General features: G+C 36.8%; 1 protein-coding gene across 1 annotated transcript in view; it reads right to left on the reverse strand.

Annotated features, from left to right (window-relative positions):
• Positions 1–14,802, reverse strand: part of LOC134657462 (protein phosphatase PP2A 55 kDa regulatory subunit) — a 75,517-nt gene extending 60,715 nt beyond the window's left edge. Inside the window, exon 1 of the mRNA XM_063513022.1 lies at positions 14,733–14,802. The gene's annotated coding sequence lies outside the window, so the exon portion shown is untranslated. The remainder of the gene's footprint in view (positions 1–14,732) is intronic.
• Positions 14,803–15,635: the final 833 nt, after the last annotated feature.

Genomic DNA, 15,635 nt, shown 5'->3' on the forward strand with positions numbered 1-15,635 from the left:
TTCTATAATAATAATTTAGAATCTTGAGCGTAGTAAGGGACTCAAAAGCGCACGAGATGTAAATAACTTTGATCTCGTGTAGTACACAACATTTTTGACCTCAGCGCAGTGAGAACATACCTATTAGACAACTTGAAAAATGTAATCCTTCTTCATCACTAATACCTGCACTCATGTTTTCTTAATATACAAACAATTAAGTTTAATTACCGCAATGGAACACAAAAACAAAACGTAATAATAAATTCCAGTAAAATAATATAGAAATAACAAACATTAACTGACACTTCAATCGACAACCTTTTTTTGTAAAAAAATCTTTGTAAGATACGGTCCGAATTGCGGATACGTACTATTTGTAAACTATGGTAGAAATTCTTAAAAGTAAAATAATTAATTTTGCGTGATTACAGTTTACAACGTAAACAAATGTAGTTGGCAGTCACATTAGTAGTATTGGCAAAGAATACTAACTAATGTAATGAATCACTAGGTTTATTGGCCGGATCACATATTTTTTATTAATGTTGCAGTTCTTTGAAAATAATGGTTGGCAATACGTACCCTAAAAAAAAATTGTTTATTTCAGACTTTTACATCCATAGTGTTCTGTTAGTCTACTTACATCGAAACTTAGAAACTAGATGTTAGTACCTACATATAAAATTCATAATTAAAAACAAAAACAGAATTAAAATTAAATTAAATTAGCCTTTAGTGCATAACTTCGCCTTTATTTATTTATTTATATGAGCCTAGAGTGTCCCACTGCTGGGCAAAGGCCTCCCTCCTCCCTTTCCACGTATCCCGGTCTTGACCCGTCTCCCACCAGTTCCTGTCAAAGGCGTCGAGGTCATCCCGCCAACGCCGTCGAGGTTTGCCGCGACCTCGAGTTCGATTTTGTGGGGCCCAATTGGTGGTTGATTTAGCCCACAAGTCATCTGGCATACGGCAAACGTGTCCTGCCCAGTCCCACTTCAGCTTGGCGGCTGTTTCAGCCACGTCAGCTATTTGGGTTTTGAAGCGTAGTATTGTGTTTCTGATGCGATCGGTTAACTTCACGCCGAGAATACTACGCTCCATGGCGCGTTGACAAACCCTGAGAGTGGATTTTTGAACTTTTGTCAAGGACCAAGTCTGTGCTCCGTAGGTTAGGATGGGAAGAATACACATGTCCATGAGCTTTCGTTTTAGGGATATGAGGAAATCTCCCTTCATTTGCTCTTTCATAGACCAGTAGCTCTTCCAGGCACTTCCGGTTCGTCTTGCGACCTCCTTGTCCTGTCGTGCCTGGAAAGAGACTATTTGACCTAGGTATATGTATTCCTGGACATATGACATTTCCTCTCCATCCACTACCACTTTTCTTTTCGGGCTGTTAGTCATGAGCTTGGTCTTTGACATTTTCATCGTTAATCCTACCTCAAGGCTTCGCCTTAACTAGCATTAATTCATAATAGACTAGATGACAAATTTTCATTTATGGTATCAATCGATTAGGTTTGTTTTAAGGATCAGATGTCTATATGGGTCCCATTGCATTAAATCAATACAAAAGTCAGAAACGATAGTCAAAGTCCGACAGTCGTACCTACTTCACTCGCGAAACGCCCCTAACAAATCGCTATGTGACGTCAAGCTCACTGATGAGATCGCATCTTGAAGAAGGAACTAAACAAGAAAATTTCATTTTTGTGGGTGAAATATTGCGTTTATGTATATAGTCGCTTGCTATACAATCTTTTTTTGGATAAAATGTGAGTTGAAACGTTTTTGAAAGTTAAAAAAAAAAACTTTAATTTTGATATTTTCAGGTGCTATATTTTTGTATTATTTCCATATATTTTTTTAATATCCACAATATTGTGATAAATTGCTCATTTGCTATCTATTTTACTAGATTTTGTTATTAACCGACTTCCAAATCTAAAAGGAGGAGGTTATCAATTCGGTTGTATGTTTTTTTTAATTTTTTTTTTATTTTTTTTTATGTTTGTTACTCCATATCTCCGTCATTACTGGACCGATTTTGAAAATTTTTTTTTTGATTGTATGTATATGCATACAGATTGGTCCCGTTTTTGTCAAAACCCAGTTCTGATGATGGGATCCATGAGGAATCGAGGGAACTCCTCAAATCTTAAAGGCATACATATAGTGATTTTTATGTTTTTATCAACAAATCAAGCATATACATTTAAAAAAGTGGCATTTGATGAAGTGGAACTGCTGATGATGATCAGAACGGAACTCTTCAACGACGCATAGTACACGTTTGACGATTTGTCCTCTTCGTTATGTTTGTTAAGCAAGTTAAGTTTTTAAGCCACATTTTTGTCAAGCTCGAGTTCTGATGATGGAATCCACGAGGAATCGAGGGAACTCCTCAAATCTTAAAGGCATGCATATAGAGATTTTTGTATTTTCATCAAAAAATTAAGCATTTTCATTAAAAACTGTCGCATTTGATGCAGTGGAACTGCTGATGATGATCATAACGGAACTCTTCAACGACGCATAGCTCGCATTTGGCGATTTGTCCTTTTCGTTATGTTTGTTAAGCAAGTTAGGTTTTTAGGCACATTTATGTCAATCTCAAGTCCTGAACATGGGATCCATGAGGAATTGAGGGAACTCCTCAAATCTTAAAGGCATACGTATATAATTTTATATATTTTCATCAGAAAATCAAGCATTTACATTACAAACTGTGGCATTTGATGAAGCGGAACTGCTGATGATGATCAGAACAGAACTCTTCAATGACGCATAGTACACGTTTTGTGATTCTGAATTTCGATTTTGACTTGGACTGGGCCCGCCTCGGCCGGACTCGGACCCGTACTCGGACTCGGACCCGTACTCGGACTCGGACCCGGATCCGGACACGGACCCGGACCTTGATCCGGAAAACCACTATGATACCTAAACTAAACAAACCACTATGATTACCATAAAATGTATACATATAACCAAATAAAGTATAAGCGCCGTTAAGTGGGTCCAGGCTAGTAGTTAGAGAAGTCGGTTTTTTTCTATTAAAGATTATAAAATTCAACATGTGTCATCATCCCTATTCCACTATAACTTGTTCATAGGCGTTTAGATCCCTAATGCCTAGTTAATTCAATATTTAGGATTTGGAATAAGTTTTAGTCTTTTTACCAGCCAAAAAGTAGTTCGATTAATCAGAAATAAATAAAAATCACTTCCTCGGTCGAGACTCGCGATTCCAGGATATTAGCAACTCCCTTGTAAATGAAGATTTAGTTCAAATACTGCCCATTTACGTAAACTCAACAACCGTTACTATCAAACTATTGGAGCCAAACTGCGTGCAGTAAGTTAATTATTAGGTACTTACGCAATTCTTACTTGCCTACTGTATTTCTTGCACTGTTGTGTTTGCGTGCTTTCACGAATTTTCGCAATTGTTTGTTGTATAGGTATACGAATTAAATATTCCCCTTTATCTCCAAAACGGCATTGCTAATTTTTATTTTTAAATTTCATAATGTACTTAGGCGTTCTGTAATGGCGTTACTGATAAATGCGGTACAAGCTGGGTACAAACCTCAATTAGCTATTAAACGTTTGTTTTAATTTTGAATCATGTATTTTTAAGAAAGGGATAAAACAACAAAGGGATAAGAAAGGGATAAAACAAGGCATATAACACGTTAATACTAATTCTGTACTATATCTCTGTATGTATGTTAAGGGTATTATTAGATTTTGATATGACAACTCTGTCAAATTGGGTAACGTCATTTTGATATGGCAATATTATATTATTTTTTAAAATAAGAGCCTGACAGATAACTGAGAGGGAGAATTGACATTTCTGGCTGTAAAACATATACCTGTTGATTTCCTTATTATTTTCACTAATAATATACGAAAATATCTACTGGAAGTGAGTTTGATTCAAGACCAAGACAAGACCCTACATAACTATGTAAACAAAAGTTACTAGTAAATTCATATTTTTTGACAGTTTCAATATGGCTGTTTGTTTACATAGTTAGCAAGTTCCATTGAATGACACTTTAGGGTTGGGGTCAGATCAACACAAAAAAGTTCAGCGGTTTCCTGGGTTTTTGTTATTCTGTTATTTAATTAACATATAATTAACAATCAGCGAATGATAATTATTCTTCAATATAAAAACTAGGAAAACCCGAATCATAACATGTTAATAAGAAAAAAAAAACACTATTTTAGAAAATGTGTATACTTAGTCGGTTTTCTTACATTTAGCCACAATTTTTAAGGGCCCTCCCAAATCTCTATCCCCCCTTAGTGACTCCTTATCTATGGATCGTATCCATAAGGCGGTCTTTTTATAACTTCCGGTCTATGGTTTTAACAAGACAATTAGCTACTGGGGATCTGTTTTGAACCGATGCTATAGGCGGTTAACCTTTTGGACGCCAATGACCGACATATCCGCACCGTAGGTTCAACGCCAAAGACCGATTAATCGGTCACAGATCACAGAGCAACATCGACCTACGTGCATATACATAAAGTTCAACTTCAGTTTTGACACTTCAATGATGTGGCGTCTGAGTGACAGCTTTTGTGTTTGACACGGCGTGGAAAAGGTTAATAGTTGTAATTGCAGTATTTGCCGATTGCTGTTAATTCACGATGACGTATTTATTCGTTGTAAACAAGGTAATACAGTCACTTGCAATAATATGTTACTCTTCGAAGGCCGCAAAAATATGTGACACACTATTACTCTTATGGCTCTACAAATAAGATCGTGATACTTTTGCGGCCTTCGTTGTGTAACATATTATTGCAGGTGACTGTACCTATGGTCTGGCTAACTATAGCGTCACATTCACATAGTATGACGAGATCGGCGATTCAGTTGCCAATAGTGTAAAGTAAAATGCAACGTTTTTCATAGGTAGGTAAAGTCGACGTCAAAGATATGTTTACATTTTTCGCCTTTACAAAGGAGTAAGGTGCAAAAGTGGGGCATTATCTATGAAAAGGGACCTTGTCTATTGTCGATGGCGCTTACGCCGCACAGCGTCGTGCGGCATTGTATTTATATCGGAGCATCGTTATTATGGCGTAAGCGCCACCGACAATAAGGTCCCTTTTCATAGATAACATCACATATAAGAGCTAAGAAGAACGGTAATATTCGATTGTATGGTGGCGGGCCTGGCGGCTAAGGTTCTTGCGACAGTTAAATACCGTTTTTGTGAAGAATCCAACCGATATTGCGTGTTTAGACAATTTTTAAACAATCCGTTTTCATTTATACGTAAACATAATAGTAACTTTAATATAATTATTATTAACCCCACGTATTTTATGGGTTAATATAAATATATCTACCATAAACACATAATAAAAGAGATAATGGATTTGACCTTTAGTTTTATATGTCCGCCCACGTAGCATCTAATGACAATAGCATTAAGTTGTTACTTTATAGCGTCATTATCTATCTCATTCTATTAAGTACTTGCATAGTAAATAAGCAAGTGAAATTACTTCCGTACTCGCCTACTATACGGATATTCAGTGCTAGGGTATGAATAATAAAATCTAGATTTCAGTTAAAAAGTGAAACCAAACTCGCCGTTTTACCAAATGTTTTAAACTGCGCTTAAACTGTTTTTAAACTATGTTCTTACCAAGAAGTTAAAGAGCTATAGGTATGTATGGAAACTATGTCAGAATGACACAGTAAAATAATATATGTAATAACTAGTTACTTACGTGTTTGTTGCTAGGGCTACATGAATAAAGTATATTTTGACTTTGAATAAAGTAAAAGGGATTTATTTATCTACGATTCTTGGTGTGTCGACGTACCGACCGTACCGTACTATTAATTAAAAATATACTGTGGGCCCTAAAGGGGCCCACAGATTACCAGTTCGACGGACGATATCAGCCTGTCAGTTGATCGGAACTGTCACAAAGAGTAGTATAATATATAAACTGTCACCTTCTGCGTTTAACTGACAGGCTGATATCGTCCGGTGACCTGGTAATCATTCACTTACTCTTTGTGGTAATCAGTGGGCCCCTTAATAGACCAAGTGAGAAAACAATAATATAAGTACTTCTTAAGTAAATAATGTTATATTTTCTGTGGCTAAATAAATGTCATGCGTGAGTTGTTCGTAAACAAGTCATTAGGTCACATTACGATAATAACAATTGACACTTGACTACCAATAATGACAATAACACGCTAATTTAATAAAATAATGGTTCTCGTAAACTGAGCGTTTTCCCATATTTCTCTCAGTCATTGATATAAACAGTGTATGAATTCTACAAAATATTTACACGGTAACTTTGAATAACAAAATGATGACTTCAAAAATCTAACCCTAAACTTGCCTGGGGCATTGTACCCAGGACACTTGCCGCGTTCCCCCTCTGCACAGTGAGGCTGAGTTTTTGTACGAATGAATGAATGAATGAAGTTATACCTACAGGCGTATTCTAATTTTAATTAATATAAGATATGAATTCGATCTGGATTAGATATGAATCGAACTCCAATCCTATAATCAAAATTAGAATAGGTTAGAGCCGTAATCAGATTTTAAAATCGTTTATATTTTGGTATTTGCTAATGCTTATTGTGCTCGCAAATGGCACTACGAGTCGTGTCATATGGTAGCATCTCTCTCGGACTTTCACTACATAATATAAAACAAAGTCTCTTCCCGCTGTCTGTCTGTCCTACATAGCTTAAATCTTTAAAACTACGCAATGGATTTTGATGCGGTTTTTTTTTAATAGAACGTGTGATTCAAGAGAAAGGTTTGTGACTTGTTAACCCGTGTGAAGCCGAGGCGGGTCGCTAGTTCTGTATACCTAATAGAAGACATGTCATGTCAGGGTCGTTAGATTTAGTTTTCCTCCTTATTTTTTTTTACTTGTTCTGTGTGTGTCTGCCATTCATTCACCATTCGTTCCACTCGCCTCTCCTTAACCTCCAAGACGTATATTAACGTCTAATCAATTAGGAAGGATGTCATGACTAATGATTCATTCGATTGATCTCTTGAACAAAAGAACAATACTTGGGAGCGTCTCAGATTGCTCTACGTCGAATCTCTGGTACAATGAGCATAAACAACAACACAGGCAATTGGCTACTTTCCTACTAGTCAAATCAGCTTCTTTTTTAGAAAAATCAAAACGATTTGCTAATATGGAATTTATATGAAAACGTGTGTAGTGACGTCACAGTCAAGTCACCTACTTTTTATACTTTCATCCGATTTATTAAATAGAAATTGTGTTTAAAAATATCTGCTATCTATGTTTTTCTAATAATTATCTGGTGCTTTATTTCGTGCAGGATGTGAAATAATTTATTTTACGTAGAGGATACTACCCCATTCTGCCAAAGGATAATACATTTTTCACCACACCAGCTCGTAAAGGCTTACTTTGCACTTCAAAAACTGATAGTAAAGTTGCATTTTATTCACATGTGAGGCAAAGTAATCATCAATCAATAATGATTACGTAGAATAGGGGGCTAGGCACTGACCTGACACGGACATATTCGCTAGCGTGTGCGTAACTTACACTGGTATATTAGGTAGTACGAGCGAGATGTATAGAAAGTAAGTTACGCAGATGTTAGCAAATAGGTATGTCAGTATCAAACTTATGGTAAAGCTGAAATTTAAATAATGTATGGAAAGGGGCGTAACTTTTCGTACGCATCTGTGATCCCGATACATGATTATTTCTGTCGAGAAATTTTTACTTTTCGATTGGCGCTTGACGATAAACTATAGGAATAGTGGCCCAGGGGGTTTCCAAACTATTTGACCTAAAAGCTTTCGGCTTTCTCGCTTGCTTTCCCTATAGGGATTGTATGGCCTTTGGCTTATCCGCGAACCAAAAAGAACGGCTCACTTGAAGAACTCTCCTTGTGAATTATCGGGGTGACTACGAAGTGACAAAACTAATTGCAAGTTAAAGTCAAAACACTTGACATACTGCCTAATTGATTAGACGTTAGTATACGACTTGGAGTGGAGAGGCGAATGGAACGAATGGTGAATTAATGGTAAAAGTGTATAGCCACTCGGAAAAACCGGTAAATCTCACATAAGCTACGTCCACTCGTTCGTGGGAACGTTGCGGTAATCATGGCTTGCACGCAGTTCCGGTGGCTCACGTGTCGTGACACGAGACATGGGTAGCCTGTAGTTACTAAACTTGGACACTATGCAACGCCGTCGTTGACTTTTTTAGTCTCTGAGCACACTCGACTATTTTGACTTTGGCGAAATCAAAATATGCTCATAAATTTGATGGAAGCCATTTTCTTTAAAGAAGAAGTGTTAACTTAGGATTCTATCTAAGATAGATGTTAAGTTAGTTAATTACCTTCTATTATATTGTGACGTATAACAGTCTGCATCTAACCCAATTGTAATGATGAAGTCTATTAACTAATGACTGTGTGATTGTTAATCATTAGTGGCCAGCGGTCACGTACGCGGGGCATTTGTCATCAAATTGTCATTAACTCTTGTCATTGATAGACGGAGTTGCTTGGGAGTTTAGGTTAACCCTTTCATCGCCAAACGCACCTTTTATTAACCTCTTGGACGCCAATGACCGATATATCCGCACCGTAGGTTTAACGCCAAAGACCGATTAATCGGTCACATATCACAGAGCAACATAGACCTACGTGCATATGCATAAAGTTCAATTTCAGTTTTGACACTTCGGTGACGTGGCGTCAGCGTGACAGCTTTTGTGTTTGACACGGCGTCGAAACGGTTAAGCAATTTAGGTTATAGTGTTTCTAATTTTACAGGTACAACGTTTTACAGTACATATGGCCTTTAAAATTTTCCACATACGCACGTATACCTAGTGCTTAGTTATCACACTAGGGCGGTAAATTAGCACCATATGTACCTACTGTAAAATCTCATTCCTACTAAATATAATATAATCTTTATCTGTAAGGTAAGTATATTCAATAGTTTGCGGTGCAAAAGGGGCCCACTGATTACCAGTCAGCCGGACGATATCGGCCTGTCAGTTGTTCGGAACTGTCAACTTTTTGTTCTAACTGACAGGCCGATATCGTCCGGCGGACTGTTAATCAGTGGGCACCTTTAGTAGGTTAGTCGGATATACTTACTGACCAACTGGCCGTGTGTACAACCTTGACATTGGCCGAATCATCAAATTCAAGGCTTTGATCGAGCCATAAAAAACCGGTTCTTTCAATACCTAGTGAATAGCTAGCTATAGCCGCGAAAACCGAAATTCGCAAATTGCGGGCATTTTTCTCCGTCACTCTAATTACGCATTCAATGGAATAAAAGAGAAAGATCCCACAATTCGCAAATTTCGGTTTTCGCGGTAGCCCCTCAGTCCCCACTCCCCAACCTCCATGATATGATATATAGCGCGACAAACTTGCGGACTGGCCAATAAAGTCATAGTTAAAGCCCGACCAGAAATATATGATCATTGTCAAGAGGGCGCTGTTATTCTCATGTATAGGGTGACAGTTCAGTATAGTATGAAAAAGAAATAGTTCCGGTGAAATTCCGCAACATGGCGCGTGATCATATATTTCTGGTCAGGCTTTAACACACAAAAATTTATTGTTTACAATAGGTATGCCCAATGTCAGTGGCCACTGACATTGGGTACACTTTTACTATTAAGGGGCCCACTGATTACCAGTCCGCCGGACGATATCGGCCCGTCAGTTAGAACAAAAAGTTGACAGTTCCGAACGACTGACAGGCCGATATCGTCTGGCGGACTGGTAATCCGTGGGCCCCTTTAGTAAGACAGGTTTAACGACCTTACGAGCAATTTAAATATCATACAATGACAAGAGGACGTCATTCCTTTCTTAACCCGAGTTCAGCGTAGATAATTTATAGTATACTTAGCGACCCGCCCCGGCTTACAACAGGTTAACAAATTATACATAAACCCTCCTCTTGAATCAATCAAAATCCGTTGCGTAGTTTTAAAGATCTAAGCATAGGTACATAGGGACAGACAGACAGCGGGAAGCGACTTTGTTTTATACTATGTAGTGATTGTTAACCAAGGGATGAAAGGCACTCATTTCAGCCGAGGTAGTTTGAACGCACGCAGTGAAAGGGAAACCTAATGGCAAATACCAAACTTCAACCCCTAAAGCAATAGAAATAAGGTTGAAAATTAGGTGTGCATTTACCGTGAGATTTATTCTAATTGTAATAATAGGTGACGAATTGGATCTAAATTTTTTTATTGATATGAATGGTTAGTGTCAAAAGTGAGGTTTCTAGTTGATGGATCATATCTACTTATAACAAAATTAACAAATCCATAACCTGTTATTATTACAACCAAGCCTCCGTGTTCTACGCGGTCAAAGTCGCGGGCAAAAACTAGTAGGTATCTACATGAACATACTTCAAACATTAATAATATTTACATACTGAACCTCCACACCCTTTGCATTATCCCAGCCTGATAAAAATCCACATGAAATAATGAAATATAAACAAGCCTTCCTTTTGTATAACGTACGGTGAAGCAAAACAATGATCTAACAGTAACATTCTACATATTTAATGTGATATTCAGTCGGATATGATGGTTGCACTTTTATCGTCCATCATGTCATGCACCACTCATTAGTCTCATTACATTTACATACTTTTCAGAAATGGACGGCCACGATGTAAAACATGTATTCTTGTACTATATCTTGGTTGATCTTTATATTTGATAGTTTATATGTATGTATACTCCGTTTCATTATAATAGGGAATATTACGCAAAACTTTCCGTAGGGGGCGCCACTACCACAGTCCATCACAATCTGAGGGTCTACCGCGAAACAAGTAAATCGTAATTTCGTTATCTAACCTCTCTATCACTCTGAAAGGGCAGATAACTAAAGCTACTCTATGGTTTACGATACGATACGATACGTGCTACACTCTGGCGGACTAGAGCCTTTCATAAACCAAATAAAGTAGCGTTTCTTATCTTTCATTGCTTTTTCAAACAAACGAAATTCGTCTCAATCAGATGTCATTTCAGTACTAAGGATAAGGTAAACGTACTGGTGCTCGACGCGGTCCCATCAGTACATGTCATCTTGAAACTTAAGTCATTGGAGGTGACATCAGGGTGTCATCTATTGGGTTTTCTATGTCTATTGGGCATTAACATGTCGAACCTTACAACAAGCTTCAAATTAAAAATAGGAAAAACATGGTAACTTTGAATAACAAAATGATTAATTCAAAAATCTAGCCCTAAACTTGCCTGGGGCATTGTTCCCAGGACACTGGAAAATTTTGTATAGTGTGTCTTCCGAGGATTTAAATCGGACCTAATTCGAATTTCATACATGTTACTTTGCAATACAATCATGTTTGTGGCATTTGATGTCGAGACACTGGGGCCGTGGGGTCCAAGCGCACATGTTCTTTTCAAAGAACTATGTAAAAACCTCGTCGATACAGCCGGTGACCAGAGAGCTGGCAGCTTTCTCTCGCAGCGCATAAGTGTTGCCATTCAGCTGCCAGCATCTTCACAATCACAATGCCGCGGGGCCTTATTTAGATGTTTTTTTATTTTTATTATTTAGATTAGTTTCGTTTTTAATTTTATTATAAGTAAGTACTTAGTTTATTTTTAACTTTTCTTTTTAATTTTAGAGTGTAATTTTATCTGTTGTTGCATGAATAAAATATAATTGATCATGTTTGTTGACTATTTCACTAATACATACAGACGTACTCGCATTACGTCGACCCAATAAGGTGATACAGCAAAGCAAACTGGTTCGCAGCAAGGCCTCCTCAAGGCAATGATGGTTAGCTTTGACAACATAATAATGCTTGCAATTTTATAAATCGTTGTAACTTTGTTATAGGTAATGGTAAGTCATTTACTTGTGAAGACTGGACAGGTTCCAGGAAGTAGGTCCAACTACCTACTAATAGTACTAATAAATAGGAACTAGAATTAGTAGAATTACATACACTTAGATGTAGGTGTGATGTAGAGACGCCCGGCTGGAAAGTGTTCTCCTAATATGCACTATATTATAAATATTATAATTATAGTCTACATACACATAAGAGATACCTACCTACCTACACCAAGCGAAAAACATACACTAGATTTTTTTCAGTTTTTCAATTCATCTTAGTCTAGACAGATCATGTTGTCAAAGGACTCAAGTAGGACGTCGTGGAACTCGTGGGGTAAAGAACTCATTAATTTGATTAATTCGATGTTATATGAGTCATCGGCTACTAGTTTTCATGAAGTTATAACCTGTGTTCACGGGATAAGTCCGCATTTGTGCACATTAATTTATTTCTCATGTAATAAACACATGAGGTACTTTTGTTGGAAATTTCACCTACCATTTCCGTTTAATTCCAAAACGTAACATGGATTATTTCTATTCCGAAGAATATGGATAAAAGAAAGTAAAAAGTGAATTTCAAAATGTATTAAAATTAACAAAAACTCTTCTTTAAATCAATAGTAGGTAAGTACCTCACATTTGATAATTTAAAAATAGTTTTCCGAACTTTTCGTGACTCTGAGTAAAATTATTCCAAAACTTTCTGTGTACATTTGAAAAAGTTAACTGTTAAAAGTTTCTAAAAATAAAAATACGCTTTTTCTCAATAAATACATATTACTAGTACCTGCTGCTGCTTGTTGAGCGTTTGTTTTATTTTTTGGCATTTTAATGTACTTATTGTGACCTTTTTTGCCACTTTTGTGTTATTTCTAGTCAGGACCGCGAGCCCTTATTTTTATCCTTAGGAGAAAAAAAGTGTCCTTAAATTTCCATACCTACATTTTTCAAACTTTACTTTTTGTTACCACCATACGAAGTATATGGGGAAATGGTAACACAATAGGAAAAAACTCTGGGACATTATTTATTCGATTAGGATCGAAAGAGCTCGTGATTTTGAGTATAGAATTAACACAAAAAAGGCAAAAAAGGTGACATATATAAAAATGGCAAGAAATAAAAGAAACGCTCTGTTATGAAGTCCTTATTATTGACATTTCTCTTCAATCGTGACAGATGTGTGTATAACTGTCAGTGCAGGTCGTATTGATACCTTATCGTCGAGGCCACCGTATTGTTTGTCTGTCTGTCTGCCCTTGGCTTACAAACTTTTGGCGTGCAATTAAAATGTATATTGACACGATTTGGTCACTTCCTATTTGTTGAGGCTTGGTGTTATTGTAACATTTGTTGGTTTAACAACATAACAGCTACTTTAATTATAGCGAGGTTGCGATAAATTTTGATCTTTGATAAGTTTGATAGAGAGAGACTAAGCAAAGTTGGGAGCGATTTTGATAGCATAGCATAGACTGTGAAAGTGTTATTTTAAAAGTCATAATTTCATTTCGTCGACTCAGACAGAAAGGGGAAGGCTCCCGCTCCGAGTCGTTCCTCGTGCAAAGGCTGTCCGTGGTGATCCAGCGTGGCAATGCTGCGAGCATCATGGGCACCTTTGCGCCGGGAACGACTTGAAGCGTTGTCTTTTTTTTAAATTTATAATTTTAATTTTAATTTGTAATTTTAGATATAAATATTAAATTTCAATAAAATTTATTTTATATTTCATAGAAGTTTTATGTTTAAAATAACACTTGCACAGTCTATGTTTTCGAAATCACTGCCAACTTAGTTTGGTCTGACTCTAGGGTTTACTAGAACCACGGGGTCTAAATTTATCAAATTCCTATCGATTGATTTTTTTTTAATACTTTTTAGTGTTGTAGACCACGTCTTAGAGATCATAAAAACATATGTCTTAAAGGTCATGACCTGACCCTATATAAAACTGAGGGATGATTTCCAAATTTTTCGATGTGGAGATTTTTGCAAATTAGATTTTTTTCGTTGTTATAGTATGTAGGTACTTGGTTGTTTTCATCCCAGTGAGTGGTAAAGTCGTAGCCGGATGGATATACAGGTAAGTATATTAGGATAAAGTGTTGTATTCGGGCGTTTTTTTTGTTGTCCCCTACACTTTTTTTTTCAACTTTTGGGATTTTTTATGTTATTTCTACTCAGAATCACGAGCTCTTTCTATCCTAATAGGAGAAAAAGTGTCCTAAGGTTTTTATTTCCATTACGTCACCATTTTTCATAGGCTTTGTAGGGCGGTCGCGGAATGGAAAGATCGAAAAATGTATGGTTTGGGACACTTTTTTTCTCCTATTAGGATAGAAAGAGCTCGTGATTATGAGTAGAAATAGCATAAAAAATCCCAAATTTGAAAAAAAAAGTGTAGGGGACAACAAAAAAAAAAAAAGCCCATTGGCTATGTGAAGTTTTAGTTTTAAGTTTATGAATGCAAACATGCGTTGTTAAAAAAAAATTGGTACTCAGGCTTTTGATGTTGATTGTACTTTGCACAGTCAGAAAATACTCATCGAGTGCCAAGCTCCCTATTTCCAATACAAAATGAACCCGACTATCGGGTTCTTGGCACTGAAAGTGTTAACATATTAAATAGAGTCTAATACATATAGGTAAGGACCAAAAAATATATCGAGTTTAAACTCTAGCCGCCCAGAGACCTATAAAAAGGTCTCCTGTTCCATTCTAATTTGAACTTTGTGTGGACAAAATAAAATTTCATTTTGCTTGGCAAGGTTTGACGTATTAATACAGTTGAACTTACCTGTTGCTGTTCCAGATTAAAAGTTATGATGAAGGTCTGATGTTTTTATAAATCCAGTAAAAACTGTATTAAAAACGTCACATAAACACAAATCGAAACAAAACTTATTGGACAATATAGTCAAATAATTATGTTCCAAAACCAAATTTTCAAATCACTTCACTCAACCACGATCAATAAGTGCACGTAGATTTTTTACAAGTTTTTGGTTTGTATACAAAACACATTTAAAGTCACAATCATTCAATATTTATTACGAGAAAAGCCGGCAAACCGCGAACGCGTGTTATCGGCGTGAAAACGTCTCTACAATTGCTTTAGTAAAGAGCGTACGTAAACATCTGAGTGGCGTACACCCATTATCCTAACATTTACGGTTAGCTAGCAAAAATTAACCTTATTACTTGGGAATAAGACACCAATGTTGATGTAAATAACTTTGTACCGTACGCGATCGCGCGTACTGAGTTTATTTACCTACATCAGAGGCTATTGAACGGTTAGTTCGGTGGCGCCATCTATTGAAAAACATTTATACTGGATTCATCGTTAAGACTAAAATGGGCATGTGGTGGAGGTGCAAGGCTTAGCTAACATGCCTGAACGCGAACATGGATTTTCTTGAAAGTAAGTGTAGATGGCTCTGTTTATAGTTATGAATTTGGCGGAGCGTTGTCGACATCTTAGTCACTTTGTATGGTTCGCCCTACCGTCCATAGTTCGTCCTGTATACATATGGGCGAACATAATGTTTACAGTTCGCCCATATGTATTCTTGTAATTTATGGTTACAACTGGAGGTTGTGTTCTTTGTGACCGACGCCGTGTCAAACACAAAAGCTGTCACGCTGACGCCACGTCACCGAAGTGTCAAAACTGAAATTGAACTTTATGCATATGCAC

The sequence above is a fragment of the Cydia amplana genome, chromosome 20, assembly GCF_948474715.1.
Source record: "Cydia amplana chromosome 20, ilCydAmpl1.1, whole genome shotgun sequence".
NCBI classification, from domain to species: Eukaryota; Metazoa; Arthropoda; class Insecta; order Lepidoptera; family Tortricidae; genus Cydia; species Cydia amplana.